Source organism: Dasypus novemcinctus, chromosome 23 (genome assembly GCF_030445035.2).
Source record: "Dasypus novemcinctus isolate mDasNov1 chromosome 23, mDasNov1.1.hap2, whole genome shotgun sequence".
In the NCBI taxonomy this organism is placed as follows: domain Eukaryota; kingdom Metazoa; phylum Chordata; class Mammalia; order Cingulata; family Dasypodidae; genus Dasypus; species Dasypus novemcinctus.
In genome coordinates this window covers 33,488,884-33,513,856 of record NC_080695.1, presented here as the reverse complement: position 1 = coordinate 33,513,856, position 24,973 = coordinate 33,488,884, and the positions used below count along the sequence as shown (strand labels likewise).

The following is a 24,973-nucleotide window of genomic DNA, read 5'->3' as shown; positions in this document are numbered from 1 at the left end:
TATTACAAGGTCCTGTAGATGCTTTCCTACACTGCTTTCCAGAGTCTTTATGGTCTTGGCTCTTATATTTAGGTCTTTGACCCATCTTGAGTTGATTTTTGTATAAGGTATGAGTTGGTAATCCTCTTTCATTCTTTTACATATGGATATCCAGTTCTGCAGGCACCATTTTTTGAAGAGGCCATTCTTTCCCAGTTGAGAATGTTTGGTGGCTTTATTGAATATTATGTGACTATATATATGAGGATCTATATCAGAACTCTCAATTCAGTTTCATTGGTCTGTGTGTCTCTCCTTGTGCCAATACCATGCTGTTTTCACTACTGTAGCTTTGTAGTATGTTTTGAAGTCAGGTAGTGTGATTCCTCTAATTTCATTTTTCTTTTTCAGTACGTCTTTGGCTATTCGAGGCCTCTTTCCTTTCCAAATAAATTTCATAGCTAGTTTTTCTAGTTCATTAAAGAATGCTGTGTTTATTTTTATTGGGATTGTGTTGAATGTGTAGATCAGTTTTGGTAGGACAGACATCTTAATAATATTTAGTCTTCCTATTCATGAACAGGGAATATTCTTATATTTATTTAGGTCTTCTTTGATTTCCTTCAACAGTGTTGTGTAGTTCTCTGTGTATAAGATTTTTACAACCTTAGTTAAATTTATTCCTAGGTATTTGATTTTTTAATTTACTATTGTAAATGGTATTTATTTCTTGATTTCCTCCTGATCTTGCTCATTATTGTTGTACAGAAATGCTACTGATTTTTGCATATTGATCTTATAACTTGTGACTTTACTAAACTCATTTATGAGTTCTAGAAGCTTTGTTGTAGACCTCTCAGGGTTTTCTATGTATAGGACCATGTCATCTGCAAATAATGAAATTTTGTCATCTTCCTTTCCAATCTGAATGCCTTTTGTATCTGGTTCTTGAATTCATTGAGCCTTTCTTTGTGGCCTAGCATATGATCTATCTTGGAGAATGATCCATGTGCACTTCAGAAAAATGTATATCCTGCTGTATTCAGGTGTAATGATTTTTATATGGGTGTTAGGTCCAGCTCCTCTAATATACTGTTCAAACTTTTTGTTTCTTTATTGATTCTCTTTTGAGATGTTCTGTCCAAAGTTGATAGCGGTGTATTAAAGTCCCCCACTATAATTGAAAAGGCATCTATTCTTTTTTTTTTTTTATTGACTTTGTAATAATATTACATTAAAAATATATATGTGAGGTCCCATTCAACCCCACCTCCCCACCCCCCCTCTTCCCCCCCCCAACAACACTCGTTCCCATCATCATGACACATCCATTGGATTTGGTAAGTACATCTTTGGGCACCTCTGCACCTCATAGACAATGGTCCACATCATGGCCCATACTCTCCTCCATTCCATCCAGTGGGCCCTGTGAGGATCCACGATGTCCGGTGATCACCCCCGAGGCGCCATCCAGGGCAGCTCCACGTCCCAAATACGCCCCCACCTCTCATCTCTTCCTGCCCTTCCCCATACCCATCGTCCACCATGTCCACTTTTCCCAATCCAATGCCACCTCTTCTATGTGGACATTGGATTGGTTGTGTCCATTGCACCTCTATGTCGAGAGGAGGCTCAGATTCCACATGGATGCTGGCTGCCATCCTCCCATTTTCAGTTGTAATCACTCTAGGCTCCATGGTGTGGTGATTGTCCTTCTTCAACTCCATCTTAGCTGAGTGTGGTAAGTCCAATAAATCAGATTGTAGGTGCTGGAGTCTGTTGAGGCTCAGGACCTGGCTATCACATTATCAGTCCAGAGATTCAAATCCCCTAACTATATCTTAAACCCCAACGTTAACTGCACCTCCAGCAGATTAGTATGAAAGTCTTATGAAGGGAGATCCCATCTGAGTCCAGATTCATCACACATAAACACCATTTCCAGAGAGGGGCCATCTGCCCTGGTAGTAAACCCCATCGGCCATGACCATAACTCTCATGGGTCTCTTTAGCCTTCATAAGAACCAATATCTGGGGGTTGTATCTGCTTTATCTGTCTCTTTGACTCTGCTCAGTTGTGCATGAGGGCAATCCTTCTGCCAGCCTCCAGACTCTTTTTTAGAAACTCGTAGCCATATAAACTCATTTCTCCTTTCCATTTCCCCCTTACTTTAGGTCAAACAGCATTTTAAAGTCATGTTGTTTTATGTAGACATGGATATTCTGTTGATCCGCATTGAACCTTCCATATAAGGTCCTTTTCCAGTTGCATCATCAGTTGGTATTTGATAGTGGTCCCTCGTTGCCAGGGAGGCTCATCCCCGGGTGTCATGTCCCACGCTGGAGGGAAGGCATTGCATTTACATGCTGAGTTTGGCTTCGAGACTGGCCACATTTCAGTAACATGAAGGCTGACAGGAGGAAATTCCCAGGCACAATGTTGCTCTAGGCCTTGTTCTTGTTTTAGGTTTATCAGCTCACAAGCATAGTCATTAGCATCAGGGGCTCACTGTTGAACCCTCACTCCCTCCCGGTCCCCGCCGCTGTACCTGTGAGACTATCGCTGCTCCCCTAGGGACCATGACAGAGCACCACTGGCCAGGAACCCAGTACCCCCCCCTGCTGGGTTTTTAATTGTTGCCACTATGAGTATATCCAATCATTACCATGCACCCTGGACATATGTTCTGTACAGCTCCCTGTCAGCCATATATCACCTGTCATTGGTATCCCATACCAGTATCCCTCCATTGCCATTGTTGAAACACTCTGTGATCCAGAACTCCCCGAAATTTGAAGCCCAATATAATGTCATGGTCCCTTACTAGGGAATGGCATATAGCGATGGGTTTAAAGGATAGATAAAGAACTTGGATAAAGTTAGGTAAAGAACTTAGATAAAGAATGTTGACTTGAAAAAATTCCACATCCTATCCTTTCCCCCCCCCCTAATTATTCAGCGTTTCTTTGTAGGAGTCCTAGACCACAGCAATGCATATATATAATATACAGCACTCCCATACATCCACCACAACACCTTTTTCCTTCCACAGCGATACTCTTACACCCTATTCACATCATATTTACTTAAGGTGATGTACAGAGTCTGAGATATTAGCTTTCTAACATGGTAATATCTATGCTTACATTATGGTGCATACTTTAGGATACACAGTTCTTTACATTTTTAGTTCTCCTATGTTTTACATTATGGTTTACATTATCAGTCTGTCGTCTCCTATATGTTATGGTGTAATAGTACATGTTTTATATCCATCCTTGTGTACTCTCAAGAAACTCCTCCCTTGCCCCCCATTTACTTTGGTTCCACACATTTAACGTCCATTTTCCCTTCCACCTTGGTGCCCACAGTGACAGTCAACCTCCGTTTCCTGAGGAGCCACTTCCAGAGATAGATGGAATAGTGTTTAGGGCCTAACTTGCTCATCTGCCCCAATGCCCTGGGAGCCACCCTTTCTCTCGAGGGATAGAGTTCCCTCTATTTGGTGGCATTAGTCCTCCCCAGGATGTGGGTCCACCCCCACTCTCACTACTTGGGATTCTACCCCATGGTGTCACCCACTCTGGCAGAATGAGCATTTAGACATTCCCCAGGAGCCCGTCCTGCATCAGACCCTCCCCTCCGAGCATTCTAAACAGGTAACCCTCCTTATTATATTTTGATATTATTTTCTCGGCATTTTACTCTCCACCACCTCCTAACCCTCTCCTGTGTTCGTATGCTACCCCTCCCTCCCCCCACTTTTGGGCAACATTACCCAACCGTCCCTCCCCAGCCACCCTCAAACCCGTAAAGCCCCAACCAAAGGCAACCCCTTGCCCCCATTTTATCTCTTCTTTGTGTTCATACTTACCACCATCTCGTCTTAAGTTCCACCCCTGCAGACATCGGCTCATATCCTTCCTCCACCCTCCGATTTCCTGTAAACCTATCGTTCAGTCTCTTGCTATCTAGGGCAGCTTGTTTATTTCATATCATTGAGGTCATGTAGTATTTGTCCTTCAATGTCTGGGTTGCTTCACTCAACATAAGGTTCTCAAGATTCATCCATGTTATCACATGTGTTTGTAGTGTGTTTGTTCTTACAGCCGAGTAGTATTCCATTGTGTGTATATACCACATTTTATTGATCCACTCATCTGTTGATGGGCATTTGGGTTGATTCCAACTTTTGGCAATAGTGAACAATGCTGCTATGAACATTGGTGTACATATATCGGTTTGTGTCCTTGTTTTCAGTTCTGCTGGGTATATACCCAGCAGTGGTATTGCTGGGTCATATGGCAAATCTATGGCTAGTTTTTTGAGAAACCGCCATACTGTCCTCCAGAATGGTTGGATCCTTCCGCATTCCCACCAGCAGTGGATGAGTGTTCCCCTTCCTTCACATCCTCTCCAGCACTTGTATTCTTCTGTTTTTTTCATAGCTGCCAATCTTATGGGTGTAAGATGGTATCTCATTATAGTTTTGATTTGCATTTCCCTGATAGCTAGAGATTTGGAACATTTTTTCATGTGCTTTCTTGCCATTTGTATTTCTTCTTCGGAGAAGTGTCTGTTTAATTCTTTTTCCCATTTTTTAAATGGGTTGTTTATCTTTTTATTTTCAAGATATAGGAGTTCTTTATATATGCAAGTTATAAGTTTCTTATCAGATATATGATTGCCAAATATTTTCTCCCACTGTGTGGGCTCCCTTTTTACTTTCTTGACAAACTCCTTTGAGGTGCAGAAGGCTTTAATTTTGAGGAAGTCCCATTTATCTATTAGTTCTTTTGCTGCTCGTGCTTTTGGTGAGATATTCATAAATCCATTTCCTATTACAAGGTCCTGTAGATGTTTCCCTACACTGCTTTCTAAGGTTTTTATGGTCTTGGCTCTTATATTTAGGTCTTTGATCCATCTTGAGTTGATCTTTGTATAAGGTGTGAGATGGTAATCCTCTTTCATTTTTCTACATATGGCTATCCAGTTCTCCAGACACCATTTGTTGAATAGGCCACTGTCTCCCAATTGAGAGGGTTTGGTGGCTTTATCAAATATTATGTGGCTATATATGTGAGGTTCTATATCAGAGCTTTCAATTCAATTCCATTGGTCTATGTGTCTTTCCTTATGCCAATACCATGCTGTTTTCACCACCGTAGCTTTATAGTATGTTTTGAAGTCAGGTAGTGTGATTCCTCCAATTTCGTTTTTCTTTTTCAGTATGTCTTTGGCTATTCGGGGTCTCTTTCCTTTCCAAATAAATTTCATAGTTAGTTTTTCTAGTTCCTTAAAGAAGGCTGCGTTGATTTTTATTGGGATTGCATTGAATGTGTAGATCAGTTTTGGTAGGATAGACATCTTAATAATGTTCAGTCTTCCTATCCATGAACAAGGAATAGTCTTCCATTTATTTAGGTCTTCTTTGATTTCCTTGAACAATCGTGTATAATTCTCGTTGTATAAGTTCTTTACCTCTTTAGTTAAATTTATTCCTAAGTATTTGATTTTTTTATTTACTATTGTGAATGGTATTTGTTTCTTGATTTCCTCCTGATCTTGCTCATTATTGGTGTACAGAAATGCTCCTGATTTTTGCGCATTGATCTTATAACCTGCGACTTTACTAAACTCATTTATGTGTTCTAGAATCTTCGTTGTAGATCTCTCAGGGTTTTCTATGTATAGGATCATGTCATCTGCAAATAATGAAATTTTGACTTCTTCCTTTCCAATTTGAATGCCTTTTATTTCTGGTTCTTGCCTCAGTGCTCGTGCAAGTACTTCTAAGACAATGTTAAATAGGAGCGGAGACAGTGGGCATCCTTGTCTTGTTCCTGAGTTTAGAGGGAAGGAGTCTAGGATTTCTCCATTGTAAACAATATTGGCTTTAGGTTTTTCATATATACTCTTTATCATGTTCAAAAAATTCCCTTGTATTCCAATCTTTTGGAGTGTTTTTATCAAGAAAGGGTGCTGTATTTTGTCAAATGCTTTTTCTGCATCAATAGATATAATCATGTGATTTTTTTCCTTCAATCTGTTTATATGGTGTATTAATTGATTGATTTTCTTATGTTGAACCATCCTTGCATACCTGGGATGAATCCCACTTGGTCGTTGTGTATAATACGTTTAATGTATTGTTGAATACGATTAGCAAGTATTTTGTTAAGTATTTTTGCGTCTAGGTTCATCAGAGAAATTGGTCTGTAATTTTCCTTTCTTGTGATGTCTTTGTTTGGCTTTGGTACTAGGGTAATGTTGGCATCATAGAAGGAATTGGGTAATGTTCTTTCCGTTTCAATGTTTTGGAATAGTTTCAGCAGGATTGGTGTCAGTTCTTTCCGGAATGTTTTGTAGAATTCACCTGTGAAGCCATCTGGCCCTGGGCTCTTCTTAGTTGGGAGATTTTTGATAACTGATTCTATCTCTCTGCTTGTGATTGGTTTGTTAAGATCATCAATTTCTTCTTTCGTCAATATGGGCTGCTTATGTGTTTCTAGGAATTTGTCCATTTCCTCTAGATTGTCATTTTTGTTGGAATATAGTTTTTCAAAATATCCTCTTATGATAGTCTTTATTTCTGTTGGGTCAGTGGTGATATCGCCTTTCTCATTTCTTATTTTGTGTATTTGCATCTTCTCTCTTTTTTTCTTTGTTAGTGTTGCTAAAGGTTTGTCAATTTTGTTAATCTTCTCAAAAAACCAGCTCTTGGTCTTGTTTATCTGTTCAAGTGCTTTCTTATTTTCTATTTCATTTAGTTCTGCTCTTATCTTTGTTATTTCCTTCCTTCTTCTTCCTGTTGGGTTACTTTGTTGTTGTTTTTCTAATTCCTTCAAATGTGCAGTTCGTTCTTCGATTTTTGCTCTTTCTTCTTTTTTGATATATGAATTTATGGCTATAAACTTCCCTCTCAGTACTGCTTTTGCTGCATCCCATAAATTTTGGTATGTTGTGTTATCATTATCATTTGTTTCAAGGTAGTCATTGATTTCTTTTGAGATTTCCTCTTTGACCCACTGTTTTTCTAAGAGTGTGCTGTTTAATTTCCAAATCGTGGTGTGAAATCTGGGCTTCTGTCCCTTGCAAATCTCCAGCTTGACTCCACTGTGGTCAGAGATAATGTTTTGTATGATTTCAATCTTTCTGAATTCGTTCAGCCTTTCTTTGTGGCCTAGCATATGATCTATCTTGGAGAATGATCCATGTGCGCTTGAGAAAAATGTATATCCTGCTGTGTTTGGGTGTAGCGATCTATATATGTCTATTAGATCGAGCTCCTCTAATATACTATTCAGATGTTTTGTTTCTTTGGTGATTCTCTTTTGACATGTTCTGTCCAGAGTTGATAGTGGTGTATTAAAATCCCCCACTATAATTGTAGATGTATCTATTCTTTCACTTAGTTTTTCCAGCGTTTGCCTGACGTATTTAGAGGCACCCTTGTTAGGGGCGTAGATATTTATGATTGTTCAATCTTCTTGACAGATTTTCCCTTTCACTAAAATGTAGTATCCTTCTTTGTCTCTCACAATTGTTTCACATTTAAAGTCTATTTTGTCTGATATTAATATAGCTACTCCTGCCTTTTTTTGGTTATTGTTAGCTTGTATGATTGTTTTCCAGCCATTCACTTTCAATCTCCATGCGTCTCTGGGTCTAAGATGTGTCTCTTGTAGACAGCATATGGATGGGTTATATTTCCTTATCCAATGTCCCAGTCTGAATCTTTTGATAGGTGAGTTTAATCCGTTGACATTCAGTGTTATTACTATCAAGGAATTATTTGTGTTAGCCATATTTTGATTGGATTTGTGTTTGTCATATTTTGTTTGTATATTTTTTTGGTCTTTTTTGTTGTTGTTGTTGGTCTTATACTCTCCTCCAACTTTGCCTTTCCTGTTTTTTCCTTTCTTCCTGCAGAACTCCCTTTAGAATTTCTTGAAGGGGAGGTTTCTTGTTGGTATACTCTTTCAGTTTCTGTTTGTCTGTGAATATTTTGAACTCTCCATCATGTTTGAATGCTAGTTTAGCTGGATAGAGTATTCTTGGTTGGAAGTTTTTTTCCTTTAGTACCTTGACTATATCATACCACTGTCTTCTTGCCTCCATGGTTTCAGAAGAGAAATCAGCACTTAATCTAATTGAGCTTCCCTTGTATGTGATGGTTTTCTTTTCTCTTGCTGCTTTTAGGATTTTCTCTTTGTCTTGAGCCTTGGATAATTTGATAAGTATATGTCTTGGGGTGGGCCTGTTGGGGTTTATGACTAGTGGAGTGCGCTGTGCTTCTTGGATATGTACATCTGTCTCTTTCAGTAGATTTGGGAAGTTTTCAGCCATTATTTCCTGCAACACTCCTTCTGACCCCTTTCCCTTCTCTTCACCTTCTGGAATGCCTATAATACGTATGTTTGAGCGTTTTGCATTGTCATTCAGGTCCCTAAATCCTAATTGGATTTTTTCTATCTTCTTATTGACCCCTTCTACTATCTGTTTGATTTCTGAGGTACTGTCTTCCACATCACTAATTCTCTGCTCTGTCTCTTCTAGTCTGCTGATATTTGCTGCAAGTGTATTTTTGATTTCTTGAACTGTGGTGTTCATTCCCATCATATCTGTTATGTTTTTGCGTATGTCTGCAATTTCCCCTCCAAGTGATGTCTTCATGTTGTTAACCTCTTTCATTACTGCATCAAATTTGTCGGTGATGAATGTTCTGAGTTCTTTCATTGCTTGTGCCAAGTTTTGCTCCCCTTCGTGCTTATTGGTTTGTTGATTGGATTCAGTCATGTTTTCCTGATTATTGGTTTGGTTTGTAGATTTTTGTTGCTTTCTGGTCATCTCTTTATTTTGACGAATTTAATCAGTTCCTTAGCTTCTTTGTCTGCTTTTGGAGGTTAATTAGTTGTTATTTTTGCATAGGTGTTATATCTTCTCTTTGTCACTTTTTTCTTCTTACTCAAGTTACTTGTTGTTGGTTAAGTTCACTTTAGAAGAAAGTATTAGTGTTGGGAAAAGGCAATTGTGTCAGCAAGGGTAAAGTGTAAAGTGGTATTGGTAATGTATGTTAACAAAGCAAGAATATGAGATCTGGGAGGATGGAGGTTAGATTCATGTAGATTGTATAGAGTTATAGCTGTAGGTAGAGTATCTTTTATGAAGTAGATGACTGAATATAGGCGGAATATGGTATGAACTACAAAGCTATTGTTTTCATGAGAGAAGGAAAAAGAAAAGAAAGGTAATAGTTTCAAGAGTGGATAACAGACAGAAAACAGAACAAAGGTATTAGAAATTAAGAGTTAGACACTTTGTGGATCAAAGAATGGGAGGTGGGGGAGGAATATAGGAGAGACAGTAGATGATAGTGGTTATCAAGATGCAGGGGAAGAGGGATAGTGTAGGTAGCCTAAATCAGTTCACACAGAAATGAGGCAGTGGAGGATGGGAAAACCCAGCAAATGTGAGGTGTTCCCTGTAGCACGTATTGTGTACTTGAATTAAAATAAAATAAGTGGAAAATGAGGGAAAAGAGGGAAAGAGAGAACCGAAAAAAAAAACACTAATTATAATAAAGAAAAAAAGAAAGACAAGAAGAAAGGAAGAAAGAAAAAGAGGATAGGCAAGCGGTGGGGAACAGATGGGGGGAGAGAGATACAGGTATACACGTGTCACAATTGCAACACTATCTAAAACAACAACCAAAAAAACCCCTAAATATCTGTATAAAAAAAAAAAAAGGACTTTGGGGGAGACGCTAGGAGAAAAGACTAGGGGATAATGCAATATTAGCAATCAGGGCGTCAAAAAGAGTAAAAAATAAGATAAAGTGAAAATAAAAACAAAACAATATGAACCATTAAAGATAAAATGCAAACGTTGAGGTCCAGGGCACTCAAGGACCCCAGGTAGACCCCAGAGCGTGATGGATTCAGGGGTGGAAAGTCTGAGACACTGAAGACTCAAGAGGTGTGAGTCTGGGGTGTGGACCGCCAGAGTTCAGGGGACCCAGACCTGGCAAGCTCAAATCTGGTCCTCAGAAAGCTTAGGAGCCCCGCAGTGCAACACAGCCCTCAGGGAACCCGTAGCTCGGTGCCAGCCCTGTGGGGGAAGCCAGATCCGCGAATTTTATATTGAATTTCCGATCCCTGAAATTCACCTAACTCCTCAGGGTATCAGCCTTTGGACAGCTCCCTCCCTGTGCTCCCTCGCAATGGCCACTTGAGGGCGCCTCTACACCACGGCCAGTTCAATGACACAGATCCCAAGCCCCGCCGGGTGGAGTGGGCTTCAGCTGGAAACGCCGAAAACAGACTCTAAGATCCGAAATCCCAAACTTCGCAAAATATCCTCCAATCAGCTTCCAGACGTGTCCTCCTCCCTCACTGCACCCTACAACAGTCTCCCAATTGTGTCCCCTTATTGTCCAAAATCCAATTCCGTTGCAGATCGGCAGCCGGACCTGTGGGGATGGGGCTCCAGGCGGAAGCACTGCCTCCCCTGTGCGGTGACCAAAAACGTCCCCCGCTTCACAAGAAAACACCGTCTGTCTCCCCAAATCAATCTGCAAAGGAGTCTTGTCCCAACAATCCCTCACCAGCCAGCCCAGTATCCGCGAATTTCTCAGCACTGCAAAGCCTGTAGTAAAAGGAAAAAAAAAAAAAAACCCTGGCCGTCGCGGCTCCGGAGCTGCAGGAGCGCCCGCTACCGCAGCTCCGCCCACCCAAGGAGGGAACTTCCCGAGCCCAGCTGGGACCTCCGTTTATATATTATAGATGTATCGTCTCTGTTACCTTCCCACCGAATTGACGTCCAGACACCTTCCAACCAGCAAAAATCCCCGAAACAGCGCGGTCTCAAAGAGCCTTCAACGCTGCCCAGCCGCCCCCTGCAGAGACACTACCAGGCAAGCTCACGCAGCCACCATCTTGCCCTATTCTTGCACTTAGTTTTTCCAATGTTTGGAGGCACCCTTGTTAGGAGCATAAATATTTATGATTGTTCGTTCTTCTTGAAAGATTGTCCCTTTCACTAATATGTAGTATCCATCTTTGTCTCTCACAATTGTTTTGCATTTAAAGTCTATTTTGTCTGATATTAATATAGCTACTCCTGCCGGTTTTTGGTTATTGTTTGCTTGTAAAATTGTTTCCCAGCTATTCACTTTCAGCCTCCTTGAATCCCTGGATCTAAGATTTGTTTCTTGTAGACATCATATAGATGGGTCATATTTCCTTATCCAATTTTTCAGTCTGAATCTTTTGACATGTGAGTTTAATCCATTGACATTCAGTGTTATTACTTTCAAGGAATATTTGTTAGCCATATTTTGTTTGGAGTTGTGTTTGTCACGTTTTTTTCCCCTTCTCTTTTTGTCTTTTTTGTTGCTCTTATACTCTCCACCAACTCTGCCTCTCCTGTTTTTTTTCTTTCTTCCTGCAGAACTCCCTTTAGTTTTTCCTGAAGGTTAGGGTTCTTGTTGGCATACTCTTTTAATTTCTGTTTATCTGTGAATATTTTGAACTGTCCATCATTTTTAAATGCTAGCTTAGCTGAGTAGAGTATTCTTGGTTGGAAATTTTTTTTCTTTTAGTACCTTGACTATATAATACTGCTGCCTTCTTGCCTCCATGGTTTCAGATGAGAAATCTACACTTAATCTTATGGAGCCTCCCTTGTATGTGATGGTTCTCTTTTCTCTTGCTGCTTTTAGAATTTTCTCTTTGTCTTGAGCATTAGATAATTTGACATGTATATGTCTTGGGGTAGGCCTATTGGTATTTATGGTGTTTGTGGTGTGTTGTGCCTCCTGGACATGTACATCCATCTCTCTCAGTAGATTTGGGAAGTTTTCAGCCATCATTTCCTCCAACACCCCTTCTCGTCCCTTTCTCTTCTCTTCTCTTTCTGGGATGCCTATAACATGTATGTTTGTGCATTTTGCCTTGTTATTCACCCTAAGTCCCAGCTGGATTTTTTCTATCTTTTTATTGATAAGTTCTACTATTTGTTTGATTTCAGATGCACTGTCTTCCATGTTGCTAATTCTCTCCCCTCCCTCTTCGAATCTGCTGCTATTTGCTGAGAGTGTATTTTTGTTTTCTTGAACTGTGGTGTTCATCACCATCATATCTGTTATCTTTTTGCATAGGTCTGCAAATTCCTCTCCAAATGTTTTCTTCATATTGTTAATCTCTTCCTTTACTTCATTAAGTTGGTCTCTAATATATGGTTTGAGATCTTTAATTACTTGTCCGATGTTCTGCTCCTCTTCCTGGTTTTCAGTTTGTTCATTGGATTTGGCCATGTTTTCCTGATTATTGGTTTGGTTTGTAGTTTTTTGTTGCTGTCTGGTCATCATTTTATCTTATCAGGTTTAATCAGTTCCTTAGCTTCTTTATCTAGTTTTGGGGATTAATTAGTTGTTGTTCATGCATAAGTGTTATTTTGTTCTTCTTTGTTCTTTGTCATTTTGTTCTTCTTACTCTATTTTCTTGTTGCTGGCTAAGTTCACTTTGAAATAAAATATTAGGGCCAGGGAATGCAAAATGAGTAAGAAAAGAAAATGTATAAAGTAGTATTGGTAATAAATGTTAACAGAGCAACAATGTGTAGATCTAGGAGAATGGATATTAGTCTCATGCAAGTTGTGTAGTGTTATAACAGTAAGTAGAGTACCTGTAATGAGACAGTCAACTGAATATGGGGAGTAATATAGTATGCATAAAAAGGCCAGTGTTAAGGGTTGGGGCAAGATGGTGGCTGAGTGAACTTGCCTGGTAATGTCTCTGCAGGGGGCAGCTGGGCAGCGTTGAAGGCTCTTTGGGACCGCGCTGTTTCGGGGATTTTTGCTGGTTGGAAGGTCTCTGGACGTCGATTTGGTGGGAAGGTAACAGAGAGGATACATCTATAATATATAAACGGAGGTCCCACCTGGGCGCAGAAAGGTCCCTCCTTGGGTGGGCGGAGCCACGGTATCGGGCCCTGCTGCAGCTCGGGGAGCCCTGCGGCCAGGGTTTTTTTTTTTTTTCCTTTTTTTGGAGGCTCTGCAGTGCTGAGGAATTCGCGGGTCCTGGGTGGGCTGGTGAGGCGTTGATGGGACAGGACTCCTTTGCAGATCGATTTGGGGAGACAGACGGTGTTCTGTTGTGAAGCGGGGGACATTTTGGTTGCGGACAGGGGTGGTAGCGCTTATGCCTGGAGCCCCATCCCCACAGGTCTGGCTGCCGATCTGCAACAGAATTGGATTTTTGGCAATAAGGGGACACAATTGGGAGATTGTTGCAGAGTGCAGTGAGGGAGGGGGACACGTCTGGAAGCCGATTGGGGAATATTTTGTGAAGTTTGGGACTTCTGGTTTTGGAGTCTGTTTTCGGCATTTCCAGCTGAAGCCCAGCCCACCCGGTGGGGCTTGGGATCTGGGTCATTGAACTGGCTGCGGTGTAGAGGCGCCCTCAAGTGGCCGTTGTGTGGGAGCACAGGGTGGGAGCTGTCCAAAGGCTGAAACCCTGGGGAGTAGGTGAATTGCAGGGTTCAGACATTAAATATAGTGTTTGCGGATCTGGCTTCCCCCATGGGGCTGGCACCCAGCTACGGGGATCCCTGAGGGCTGTGTTGCACTGCAGGTCTCCTAAGCTTCCTGTTGACCAGATTTGAGGTTGCCAGGTCTGGGTCCCCTGGACTCTGGTGGTCCACACCCCAGACTCACACCTCTTGAGTCTTCAGTGTCTCAGACTTGCCACCCCTGAATCCATCACACCCTGGGGTCTACCTGGGGTCCTTGAGTGCCCTGGACCTTAACGTTTGCATTTTATCTTTATTGGTTCATATTGTTTTGTTTTTATTTTCATTTTATCTTATTTTTTACTCCTTTTGATGCCATCATTGCTAATATTGCATTATTCCCTAGTCTTTTCTCCCAGCGTGTCCCCCAAAGTCCTTTTTTTATACAGTTATTTAGGGGTTTTCTCGTTGTTGTTTTAGATAGTGTTGCAATTGTGGCTCATGTATACCTGTATCTCTCTTCCCCCTACCTGTTCCCCACCGTTTGCCCACCCTCTTTTTCTTTCTTCGTTTCTTCTTGTCTTTCTTTTTTTCTTTATTATTATTAGTTTTTCTTTTTCGGTTTTCTCTCTCCCTCTTGTCACTCATTTTCCACTTATTTTATTTTAATTCAAGTATACAATAGGTGCTACAGGGAACACCTCACATTTGCTGGGTTTTCCCATCCTCCACTGCCTCATTTCTGTGTGAACTGATTTAGGCTACCTACACTATCCCCCTTCCCCTGCATCTTGATATCCGCTATCATCTACTGTCTCTCCTATATTCCACCCCCCACCTCCCATTCTGTGATCCACAAAGTGTCTAACTCTTAATTTCTAATACCTTTGTTTTGTTTTCTGTCTGGTATCCACTCTTGAAACTATTACCTTTCTTTTCTTTTTCCCTCTCTCACGAAAACAATAGCTTTGTAGCTCATACCATATTCCTCCCATATTCAGTCATCTACCTCATAATATGTACTCTACCTACAGCTATAACTCTACACAATTTACATGAATCTAACCTCCATCCTCCCAGATCTCATATTCTTGCTTTGTTAACATATAGCACCAATACTACTCTACACTTTTTCCTTGCTTACACAATTGCCTTTCCCCAGCACTAATACTTTCCTTTAAAGTGAACTTAACCAGCAACAAGAAATTAGAATAAGAAGAACAAAGTGACAAAAAGAAGATATAACACTTACGCAAAAATAACAGCTAATTAATCTGCAAGACTAGACAAAGAAGCTAAGGAACTGATTAAACCCATCAAGATAAAAGGATGACCAGAAAGCAACAAAAATCAACAAACCAAATCAGTAATCAGGAAAACATGGCTGAATCCAATCAACAAACTAAAAATCAGGAAGGGGAGCAGAACTTTGCACAAGCAATGAAAGATCTCAGAACATTTATCACCAACAAATTTGATGAAGTAATGAAAGAGGTTAACAACATGAAGACAACACTGGGAGGGGAAATTGCAGACATATGCAAAAACATAACAGACATGATGGGAATGAACAGAACAGTTCAAGAAATCAAAAATACACTTGCAGCAAATATCAACAGACTAGAAGAGGCAGAGCAGAGAATTAGTGATGTGGAAGACAGTACATCAGAAATCAAACAGATAGTAGAAGGGGTCGATAAAAAGATAGAAAAAATCCAGCTAGGATTTAGGGACCTGAATGACAATGCAAAATGCTCAAATATACGTATTATAGGTATTCCAGAAGGAGAAGAGAAGGGAAAGGGGTCAGAAGGAGTGTTGCAGGAAATAATGGCTGAAAACTTCCCAAATCTACTGAAAGAGACAGACGTACATATCCAAGAAGCACAGCACACTCCACTGGTCATAAACTCCAACAGGCCCTCCCCAAGACATATACTCATCAAATTATCCAATGCTCAACACAAAAAGAAAATCCTAAAAGCAGCAAGAGAAAAGAAAACCATCACATACAAGGGAAGCTCCATAAGATTAAGTGCTGATTTCTCATCTGAAACCATGGAGGCAAGAAGACAGTGGTATGATATAGTCAAGGTACTAAAGGAAAAAAATTTCCAAACAAGAATACTCTATCCAGCTAAACTAACATTCAAACATGATGGAGAGTTCAAAATATTTGCAGATAAACAGAAACTGAAAGAGTATACCAACAAGAAACCTCCCCTTCAAGAAGTTCTAAAGGGAGTTCTGCAGGAAGAAAGGAAAAAACAGGACAGGCAGAATTGGAGGAGAGTATAAGAGAAACAAAAAAAGACAAACTAGAAGGGGGAAAAAATACAAACAAAATATGACAAACACAAATCCAATAAAAATATGGCTAACACAAATAATTCCTTGAAAGTAATAACACTGAAAGTCAACGGATTAAACTCACCTATCAAAAGATTCAGACTGGGACATTGGATAAGGAAATATGACCCATCTGTATGCTGTCTACAAGAGACACATCTTAGACCCAGAGATGCATGGAGATTGAAAGTGAATGGCTGGAAAACAATCATACAAGCAAACAAAGACCAAAAAAAGGCAGGAGTAGCTATATTAATATCAGACAAAATAGACTTTAAATGTGAAACAATTGTGAGAGACAAAGAAGGATACTACATTTTAGTGAAAGGGAAAATCTGTCAAGAAGATCAAACAATCATAAATATTTATGTTCCTAACAAGGGTGCCTCTAAGTACGTGAGACAAACGCTGGAAAAACTAAGTGAAACAATAGATGCATCTACAATCATAGTGGGGGATTTTAATACACCACTATCTACCTTGGACAGAACATCTCAAAAGAGAATCACTAAAGAAACAAAACATTTGAACAGTATATTAGAGGAGCTGGAACTAAAAGACATATATAGATCATTACACCCAAACACAGCAGGATATACATTCTTCTCAAGTGCACATGGATTATTCTCCAAGATAGACCATATGCTAGGCCACAAAGAAAGGCTGAATGAATTCAGAAAGATTGAAATCATACAAAACAATATCTCTGACCACAGTGGAGTCAAGCTGGAAATTTGCAAGGGACAGAGGCCCAGGTTTCACACCACGATTTGGAAATTAAACAGCACACTCTTAGAAAAACAGTGGGTCAAAGAGGAAATCTCAAAAGAAATCAATGACTAGCTTGAAACAAATGATAATGATAACACAACATACCAAAATTTATGGGATACAGCAAAAGCAGTACTGAGAGGGAAATTTATAGCCATAAATGCATATATCAAAAAAGAAGAAAGAGCAAAAATTGAAGAATTAACTGCACATTTGAAGGAATTAGAAAAACAACAACAAAGAGACCCAGAGGAAGAAAAAGGAAGGAAATAACAAAGATAAGAGCAGAACTAAATGAAATAGAAAATAAGAAAGCACTTGAAAAGATAAACAAGACCAAGAGCTGGTTTTTTGAGAAGATCAACAAAATTGGCAAACCTTTATTGAGACTAACAAAGAAAAAAAGAGAGAAGATGCAAATACACAAAATAAGAAATGAGAAAGGCGATATCACCACTGACCCCACAGAAATAAAGACTATCATAAGAGGATACTTTGAAAAACTATATTCCAAGAAAAATGACAACTTAGAGGAAATGGACAAATTCCTAGAAACACATAAGCAGCCCATATTGACGAAAGAAGAAGTTGATGATCTTAACAAACCAATCACAAGCAGAGAGATAGAATCAGTTATTAAAAATCTCCCAACTAAGAAGAGCCCAGGGCCAGACGGCTTCACACATGAATTCTACAAAACATTCCGGAAAGAACCAACACCAATCCTGCAGAAACTATTCCAAAAAATCAAAACAGATGAAACATTGCCAAACTCCTTCTATGACGCAAACATTACCCTAGTACCAAAGCCAAACAAAGACACCACAAGAAAGGAAAATTACAGACCAATTTCTCTAATGAACCTAGATGCAAAAATACTTAACAAAATACTTGCTAACCGTACTCAACACCACATTAAACGAATTATACACCATGATCAAGTGGGATTTATTCCAGGTATGCAAGGATGGTTCAACATAAGAAAATCAATCAACGTAATACACCATATAAACAGACTGAAGGAAAAAAATCACATGATTATATCTATAGATGCAGAAAAAGCATTTGACAAAATACAGCACCCTTTCTTGATAAAAACACTCCAAAAGACTGGAATACAAGGAAATTTTTTGAACATGATAAAGACTATATACGAAAAACCTACAGCCAACATTGTTTACAATGGAGAAATCCTAAAATCCTTCCCTCTAAACTCAGGAACAAGACAAGGATGCCCATTGTCTCCGCTCCTTTTTAACATTGTCTTAGAAGTACTTGCTCGAGCACTGAGGCAAGAACCAGATATAAAAGGCATTCAAATTGGAAAGGAAGAAGTCAAAATTTCATTATTTGCAGATGACATGATCCTATACATAGAAAACCCTGAGAGATCTACAACAAAGCTTCTAGAACTCATAAATGAGTTTAGTAAAGTTGCAGGTTATAAGATCAATGCGCAAAAATCAGTAGCATTTCTGTACACCAATAATGAGCAAGATCAGGGGGAAATCAAGAAAAAATACCATTCACAATAGAAAATAAAAAAATCAAATACTTAGGAATAAATTTAACTAAAGAGGTAAAAAACTTATACACCGAGAACTATACAAGACTGTTCAAGGAAATCAAAGAAGACCTAAATAAATGGAAGAATATTCCTTGTTCATGGATAGGAAGACTGAATATTATCAAGTTGTCTATCCTACCAAAACTGATCTACACATTCAATGCAATCCCAATAAAAATCAACACAGCCTTCTTTAAGGAACTAGAAAAACTAACTATGAAATTTATTTGGAAAGGAAAGAGACCCCGAATAGCCAAAGACATACTGAAAAAGAAAAACGAAATTGGAGGAATCACACTACCTGACTTCAAAACATACTACAAAGCTACGGTGGTGAAAACAGCACGGTATTGGCATAAGGAGAGACACATAGACTAATGGAATCTAATTGAAAGCTCTGATATAGAACCTCACATATATAGCCATATAATATTCGATAAAGCCACCAAACCCTCTTAACTTGGAGAGAGTGGCCTATTCAACAAATGGTGCCTGGAGAACTGGATAGCCATATGTAGAAGAATGAAAGAGGATTACCATCTCACACCTTATACAAAGATCAACTCAAGATGGATCAAAGACCTAAATATAAGAGCCAAGACCATAAAAACCTTGGAAAGTAGTGTTGGGAAACATCTACAGGACCTTGTAATAGGAAATGGCTTCATGAATATCACCCCAAAAGCACGAGCAGCAAAAGAACTAATAGATAAATGGGACTTCCTCAAAATTAAAGCCTTCTGCACCTCAAAGGAGTTTGTTAAGAAAGTAAAAAGGGAGTCCACACAGTGGAAGAAAATATTTGACAACCATATATCTGATAAGAAACTTATAACTTGCATATATAAAGAACTCCTATATCTTGAAAATAAAAAGATAAACAACCCATTTAAAAAATGGGAAAAAGATTTAAATGAGACACTTCTCCAAAGAAGAAATACAAGTGGCTAAAAAGCACATGAAAAAATGCTCCAAATCTCTAGCTATCAGGGAAATGTAAATCAAAACTACAATGAGATACCATCTTATTCCCATAAGATTGGCAGCTATAAAAAAAAACAGAACACTACAAATGCTGGAGAGGATGTGAAGAAAGGGGAACACTCATCCACTGCTGGTGGGAATGCAGAAGGATCCAACCATTCTGGAGGACAGTTTGGCGGTTTCTCAAAAAACTAACCATAGATTTGCCATATGACCCAGCAATACCACTGCTCGGTATATACCCAACAGAACTGAAAACAAGGACACAAACCGATAGATGTACACCAATGTTCATAGCAGCATTGTTCACTATCGCCAAAAGTTGGAATCAACCCAAATGCCCATCAACAGATGAGTGGATCAATAAAATGTGGTATATACACACAATGGAATACTACTCGGCTTTAAGAACAAATACACTACAAACACACGTGATAACATGGATGAATCTTGAGAACCTTATGTTGAGTGAAGCAACCCAGACATTGAAGGACAAATACTACATGACCTCAATGATATGAAATAAACAAGCTGCCTCAGAGAGCTAGAGACTGAACGATAGGCTTACAGGAAATCGGGGGGTGGAGGAAGGATGTGAGCCGACGTCTGCAGGGGTGGAATTTATGATGAGGTAGTGGTAAGTATGAACACAAAGAAGAGATAAAATGGGGGCAAGGGGTTGCCTTTGGGTGGGGCTTTGCGGGTTTGAGGGGGGCTGGGGATGGAAGGATGGGTAATATTGCCCAAAAAGTGGGGGGAGGGAGGGGTAGCATACGAACACCGGAGAGTGTCAGGTGTTGGTTAAGAGTAAAATGCTGAGAAAATCGTATCAAAATATAATTAAGAGGGTTACCTGTTTAGGATGCTTGGAAGGGATGGCCCAATGCGGGACGGGTTCCTGGGGAATGTCTGAATGCTCATTTTGCCAGAGTGGGTGATACCATTGGGTAGAGAACCAAGTAGTGAGAGTGGGGGTGGACCCACATCCTGGGGAGGACTAATGCCATCAAATAGAGGGAACTGTATCTCTTGAGAGGAAGGGTGGCTCCCAGGGCATTGGGGCAGCTGAGCAAGTTAGGACCTGAACACTGTTGCAAGTATCTCTGGACGTGGCTCCTCAGGAAACGGAGGTTGGCTGTCACTGTGGGCACCAAGGGGATGGGAAAATGGATGTTAAATGTGTGAAACCAAGGTAAATGTGGGGTAAGAGAGGAGTTTCGTGAGAGTACACAAGGATGGATATAAAATATGTAATATTACATCATAAACATATAGGGGGCGACAGAATGATAATGTAAACCATAATGTAAAACATAGGATAACTAAAAATGTTAGAAAACTGCGTGTCCTAAAGTATGCACCACAATGTAAGCACAGATGTCACCTGGTTTGAAAGCTATTGTCTCAGACTCTGTACTTTAAGTAAATATGTTGTGAATAGGTTGTAAGAGTATCGCTGTGGAAGGGAAAAGGTTTTGTGGTGGGTGTGTGGGAGTGCTGTATATTGCATACATGAATTGCTGTGGTCTAGGGCTCTTGTGAAGAGAAGTTCAATAATTAGGGGAAAAAAAGGAAAAGAAAAAGATAGGATGTAGAATTTTTCCAAGTCAACACGTATTCTATATCTAACCTTTAAACCCATTGCTATATCCCATTTTGCTAGTAAGAGATCCTGACATGATATTGGGGCTTCAATATTCAGGAAGTTCTGGATCCCAGAGTGGTCCAACAATGGCAGTGGAGGAATACTGGTATAGGATACTATTGACAGGGGATATATGGCTGACAGGGAGCTATACAGGGCATATGTCCAGGGTGCATGGTAATGTTTGGATATACTCATAGTGGCAACAATTAAAAACTAAAGCTGGGGGGGTACTGGGTCCCTGGTCGGGGGTGCTGTGCCATGGTCCCTAGGGGAGCAGTGGCAGTCCCCCAAGTGCAGCGGCAAGGATGGAGAAGGAATGAGGGTCCAACAGTGAGCCCCTGATACTAATGACTATGCTTGTGAGCCTATATGCCTGAAATAAGAACAAGGCCTAGAGCAGCACTGTGCCTGGGAATTTCCTCCTGACAGCCTTCATGTTACTCAAATGTGGCCAGTCTCGAAGCCTAACTCAGCATCTAAAAGCAATGCCTTCCCCCAAGTGTGGGACATGACACCCGGGGATGAGCCTCCCTGGCACTGAGGGATCACTATCAACTAACAACTGATAATGCAACTGGAAAATGACCTTGAATTGAAGGTTCAATGCAGATCAGTAGAATATCCCTGTCTACATAGAATAATATGACTTTAAAATGCTGTTTGATTTAATGTAAGGGGGAAATAGAAAGGAAAAATGAGTTTATATGGCTATGAGTCTCTAAAAAAAAAAAGAGTCTGGAGGCTGTCAGAAGGATTGCCCTTATGCACAACTGAGCAGAGTCTAAGAGACAGATAAAGTAGATACAATCCCCAGGTATTGGTTTCTTTGAGGGCTAAAGGGACCCACGGGTTCTATGGTCATGGCAGATAGGGTTCACTGCCATGTCAGATGGCCCTTCTTTGGAGCTGGTGTTTCTGCGTGATGAAACTGGACCCAGAGAGGATCTCTTTTCATAAGACTATCATGCTACTTTACTGGAATTGTAGTTTGTACTGGGGTTTAAGATATATTTAGGGGATTGAATCTTTTTACTGACAATATGATAGCCAGGCCCTGAGCCTCAACAGACTCCAGCTCCTACAATCTGATTTATTGGACTCACCTCACTCAGCTAAGATGGAGTTGGAGAAGGACAACCACCACACCATGGAGCCTAGAGTGCCTACAACTGAAAGCAGGAGGATTGCATCCAGTAACCATGTGGAATCTGAGCCTCCTCTTGACATAGAGGTGCAATGGACACAACCAATCCAAGGACCACAGAGAAAAGGTGGCATTGGAGTGGGAAAAGTGGACATGGTGGCTGATGGGTATGGGGAATGGCAGGAAGAGATGAGATGTGGAGGCGCCTTTGGGACTTGGAGTTGCCCTGGATGGTGCTTCAGGGGCAATCACCAGACATTGTAAATCCTCCCAGGGCCCACTGAATGGAATCGGGGAGGGTGTGGGCCATGATGTGGACCAATGACCATGAGGTGCAGAGATACCCAGAGATGTATTTACCAAATGCAATGGATGTGTCATGATGATGGGAGTGAGTGTTGCTGGGGGGTGGGGCAGGGGTGCAATGGGGGTGGTGGGGTTGAATGGGACCTCATATTTTTTTAATGTAATATTTTTACAAAATCAATAAAAATAAATAAATCAAAAAAAAAAAGGCCAGTGTTTTTATGAGAGAGGGAAAGAGAAAAAAGACAATAATATAAAGAATGTATAAAAGACGGAAAAAAGAACAAAGGTATTAGAAATAAAAATCAGACAATTTGGGGGTCAAAGAAAGGGAGGTGGAATATAAGAAGAACAATAGATGATGGAGGACAGAAAGTAGGGGGAAGGAGATAGTGTAGGTGGCCAAAATCAATCTACACAGAAAATTGGTAATGGAGGATGAGGAAACACAGCAGATGTGAAGCATTCCTGCAACACCTATTATGTAAAGAAAATAAAGTAAAAAAGAAGAAAAAGAGAAAAAAAGAAAAAAGAGAACAGAAAAAGGGGGGCAAAGAAAAAGGGGGGTGGGGAACAAGCAAGAAAAAGAAAAAGAGAAAAAAACTAAATAAATGAAAAAGGACCTTGGATGATAAAATGGGAGAAAAGACCAGGAGACAATGCAATATTAGCAACCATGACCAAAAAAATAAAAAAAGAAAAAGAAAAAGAAAAGAACCAATGTTTCAAGCTAGGAATCCTCTTTGCAGTTAAATAAAATGCTTAGGGATCTGAACTTCCCCCTTTTTCTCTTCCTCACTTCTCTCTTTCCCAGAGCAGCAGGAAAGCTGCCTGAGAGGTCTGGTAGGACATTCAAGTGGGTCCTTGTTGAACCAACTCAACACAGAAGACTATGACACTTTATTTCCAGTGTGAGAGCACCTATACCTTACCAGAAACCCCAAATATGCTATTGGAAGCTTGGATAACACGTCCTACAATCCCTCCCCCTTAGCTGTGCTAGGGGAGGTCTAATTGATTTTCTGACTCCACCTTCTCCCAGACCAAGTTTCCTATCCCAGGATGTTTAGGTAAATTGGGCTTCCTTAGCAGATTTGCCTCTCCTTTCTTCTCAGACTTTCCCCAGGTCAGCCGGTATACTCCTCGAAGCTCAAGGAGGAAAAAACAACAACAACACAAAACGCAGAGGGCTAGGATAATCAAGGACCTCAGACAGATTTCAGGGCATGGTGGATTCGGGAATGGGAAGTCTGTGATATTGCAGACTCAAGGTGTGTGAGTCTCTGGAGATGGGCTACCAGGGTTTAGGGGATACAGACCTGGGAACCACGCATCTGGTTAACACTGGGTTTGGGAACACCGCAGCACAACCAAGATTTCAGGGATTGCCACAGCCAGGCTGCCAGCTCTAGGGGGAGGGGTTCTGCCTACAACTTCTGATCTCCATGTCTGAAACCCAAAATTCCACCTCTTGCAAAAATCTCTTCTGTCACTGTCTCACCAAATCCACACCCAGACACCTCCTGACCTGCAAGCCCTGAAACAGCCTGTTCAGGGTTTGGAAATACCTCAGCACAGCAAAGATTTCAGGAATCAGGACAGCTGGTCCACCAGCACTGGGGGGAATGGTCCCACCCACAACTTCTGACCTCCATGCAAGAGACCAAAAATTCTACCTCTTGCAAGAATCTCTTCTGTCACTGGCTCACCAAATCGATGTCCAGACACCTCCTGCCCTGCAAGTACCTGAAATAGCCTGGTCCAGCAGGACTCCAACCCTACTCAGCTGCTTCTTTGCAGAAGAGATTATGAGGTGCACTCACTCAGACGCCATCTTGCCCCGCCTCCCTCTTATGTTTTTTAAGGTTATGTTCTGTGTGATCTATTAACTTTAATTAAAAAATGTATAAAAAAAAAGAGACCCTATTTCAGGAAGAATGAGTTCCTGAACTCACAGCAGGAAAGAAAAGAAGGCACAAACACCTGGTCTGGACTCCAGAAATTGCCTTAGAAGCTCCAAGTGATTCCCTGCTAGTACTTTACTGCAGAACTGCAGAAACCTTATCTCCTGCCACCATTTCTTAATCTTCCCATGTTTCTAACATGGTAGCTTCTTATTTCCCCAAAATCAGAAACTCTGTTTTCTTTTTTTTTTTTCCAGTACTTTAGGAGATGGATAGTGTTCCCCCAGTCCTGTTATTGCTCCTGTGCTCCACACCTTCAAGGAAGACTGAACACTAATCATATTCGTAAGTAGCCACAAACTTGACTAGGTGACTGTTACTGGTGGGGTGGTAATCCTGAAATATGATGTATATGGTAGCTCTCTCCTTTCCTTTCTACAATGAAGATTCAAGACCCATGCTTAGATGGGATGACGTTCAGTCATTTCTCTCTCTTCTTTATTCTATGCTTGCATCTGAGACTGTTCATATTAAGTAGTCAATAAATGTTAGTAGGCTCTCCTTTTCTTCTGTGTTTATATGTCATTGTTTGAAAGATCCAGGTTTTGGGGTAGAACTTAACAGTGGTAGAGGCATCTTTGGAAACATCTAATTTCTGCAGTCTCAGGATTCATCTCCCTCCTATCCCTATTCCCCAAAGATAGGTTCAGTGCTGAACTCAATTTTAACTCCATATATTCATTGTAATTTAATTCTTTGTGTGCTTGTTTCTCTTCTAGACTAAGTTTCCTGAGGCTTTAATACCATA

General features: G+C 40.4%; 1 protein-coding gene across 1 annotated transcript in view; it reads left to right on the top strand.

The window, feature by feature from the left end:
• Positions 1–24,652, top strand: part of LOC131275506 (uncharacterized) — a 252,552-nt gene extending 227,900 nt beyond the window's left edge. The window contains exon 8 of the mRNA XM_071211233.1: positions 24,423–24,652. The gene's annotated coding sequence lies outside the window, so the exon portion shown is untranslated. The remainder of the gene's footprint in view (positions 1–24,422) is intronic.
• Positions 24,653–24,973: the final 321 nt, after the last annotated feature.